The sequence below is a fragment of the Mytilus californianus genome, unplaced genomic scaffold (assembly GCF_021869535.1).
Source record: "Mytilus californianus isolate M0D057914Y unplaced genomic scaffold, xbMytCali1.0.p SCAF_13, whole genome shotgun sequence".
NCBI classification, from domain to species: domain Eukaryota; kingdom Metazoa; phylum Mollusca; class Bivalvia; order Mytilida; family Mytilidae; genus Mytilus; species Mytilus californianus.
The window spans coordinates 16,168,180-16,171,169 of record NW_026262615.1 but is presented as its reverse complement, the minus strand read 5'-3'; the positions used below and the strand labels follow the sequence as shown (position 1 = coordinate 16,171,169).

The 2,990-nt window shown below is 33.4% G+C and overlaps 1 long non-coding RNA gene across 1 annotated transcript; it reads left to right on the top strand.

The window, feature by feature from the left end:
- The first annotated feature begins 1,079 nt into the window (after positions 1 to 1,079).
- On the top strand, positions 1,080 to 2,577 carry LOC127723295 (uncharacterized). The gene is made up of 2 exons (XR_007991987.1): positions 1,080 to 1,346; positions 2,131 to 2,577. It is a non-coding gene; the product is annotated as an uncharacterized LOC127723295 (long non-coding RNA).
- The last annotated feature ends 413 nt before the right edge of the window (positions 2,578 to 2,990 follow it).

The window sequence follows — 2,990 nt, the reverse complement described above, 5'->3', positions numbered from 1 at the left end:
ATTTGATATTTCGAAAATAAACTATTCTTGTAAACATAACATAGACAAAATTGTTGTAACAAAGCAAATTATCTATCTAAGTTGCAAATTTTACTGGCTATATAGACAAAACGCGATTGTCAACATTTAAACTTTAGATTTTGAATTTTAAGTTTTTATATTTCATTTTACTCAGTATTTATATCTTTAACCAAACAAATGAACAAAGAAATAAATAATTTTAATGTGTTAACGTTTCATGTCAGATTTCAAAAGATACTAGCTCGATTGTACTTAATTGAAGATTTCTTCTGCTGTAAAACCAATCACCAACATTAAAATGGTAGTCATACAAATTCGTCAGGAGTAACTTTATTGTATATATGTTTTTATTAATTTTAGAGATAACGTCACCATGTGGATTTTCTTAGTTCTTGGGTTGCTGCATTTATGTACGTATATTGTGATACAAATAAATTCGTGAACTTAGTGCATGTATGTTATAAAGTCGGTCATATTATTCGCTGTTTATCGTTGGTATACGTTCACAAAGAAAAAAAGGAGGGAAGGGATTTTTTCTCAAAGTACTAAAGTATGTAGAGTATTGGATTAATACAATGTAAATAATAAGCTCATTAGTATTTAATCAAAACGGTTTGGTTTACCCTATCCTTGTCACAATGAGAGTATAGTTCACTGTGGTTTTTGGATTCGTTATGCACAATCAACCATTATAGACAACTCTTTGGTCTGAAGAATAAGATGGCATGACATTTAGATGTCCAAAACACGTCTCACAGTAGACGAAAACCTAAGCCAGAGATACTTACTAAAATCATGCATGTGTTTAGATAATTGACAGCGTGTGATAAAGTGCCTACTTCTACCGTTCTCCTTTGTTGGCGTTGTCTATGCGAACCAACCACACTCAAAACGACACATAGTTATCTTGAATAATGACAAGATATAAATATAACTATAATTGTACGTATTGATTTTATTTGTTTACCAGCATATATAATGCTACGTAGACACCATACACAATGAACAATGACAGAAGACAAAAATGAAAAGATTGAATGTCTGTATTACAGGTTCAGGGACTACTATTACACTGCGAAATAACTGTGGATATACGGTATGGGCTGCTATGTACGCCAGAACTAAATCAAATCCAAGGTACTTACCTCCCAACGGTGGTGGATGGCAAATGAGTCCCGGTCAGGTTGTTAATATACCTGTTCCGAATGATCTTATTGCTGGACGTTGGTGGGGACGAACTGGCTGCAGGACAACTAATGGTCATTTTCACTGTGACACAGGGGACTGTGGACCTTGGTTGGACTGTGGAAACCATCACTCAACAGGTAGTTTTAGAACTATTACTCGGACCAGATTTGAATAGTTTTCTTAATCATAATCTACAAATAAAGAGTATACACATCTGTTCTATATACCCTAGATAACATGATATTATGTATCACGTCTTTTTTCTTTTAAGTATCATACATTCATGTTATTTGCTGTAAGGAGGCTATCCAGGAAGAAAAAATATATCACAGCGTCCTACTCATTGAATCCTATATTTTACCCTTCACTATCTTATATTAAGTTAAAATCAAGGTTAGATGAGCAATAATTGAAAACATAAACACAATTTATATTATTAGTGGTATCAAATCTTCCTTTGCATAACAATTACTAGTTTTTTTTTCTGGATCAAAAGAAAATACATAAATTTCGCCCAAAACTAAAAACAAAAAACTTACTTTCCGTTCCTAAACGAACTCTCGATTGTGAAGTAACATGGTTGATAAGAAATTGACATAGTACAACTATATCACGTGCATTGTATATTTAGTAACTAATGACATCATGAACTGGTCCAGCTGCGGTTAATATTTGTGCATTATGCTTAAATTTCATGTTGTAAATATTTTAACAAGCGAGGCTTTACACAAAGTCTTAATGCAAAAGAAACAAAAGTGTAGTAATATCTATAATATAAGCATTTTGAGTGTGTTTTATTTGAAATTATAAACAGTATTTCTCTGATCAACGTGCTTGCAGAATATTTCTAAAATCGATCTTAGTAATCTTATGTATATAAATAATATTCCTTTAAATTCTTAATGATATCTTTCCTATAAGGTGCACCTCCAGCATCCCTTGCAGAGATTACTTTGAACTCCCCACAAGATTTCTACGATCTAAGTTTGGTAGATGGATTCAACATTCCATTGACCCTTAAACCAACGAGTCGATACGGTGGAGGTAATGCCTACTGGTGTAAGGAAGCCTTTTGTAGAACAGACATGAATGCCATATGTCCTTCAGAATTACAACAAAGAGTTAACGGGCGTGTCGTTGGTTGTAAATCCGCTTGTGTTGCCTTCCATAGGGATGAATACTGTTGTGCCGGAGCCCATAACCGACCGCAGACATGCAACCCTGCCACGTGGCCGAAAGATTATCATGCAGTTTTTAAGAACCCTTGTCCAACAGCTTACAGCTATGCATACGACGACCATACTAGTACATTCACATGCCAAAATACAAATTATGATGTTATTTTCTGTTAATAAAATATCAATTTTAGTTGGTTTAAATAAGATTTACTATAATTTCGGCAATAGTCCTTCAGTTATCATGTGTTCTGTCCGTGACACTGCTGAAAAAAAAAATCAGAAATAACAGGCTCATAACTTAGTATGACAGATGTACATTTCGTTTACATAAAACTCATCGATTACAGATGGAACGTTAAATGAATTACAAGGTTGAAGTTCATTAGCAAAATGTCCATTAAAAAAACCTATAAATGCGCAAATCTAGCTTAGCCTTGAACCACGTAAACGGTTACGGTTTGGACTTCTTTTGGTGCAATTATGACGATTGTTTAGACAAAAAACCAATAACGTATTGTCGGCTATAAAATGCCTCGATATAAAAAATATGAAACAATTCAAAACTAACGACCTACTAAATAACAAAACAATTTACGAAAAACA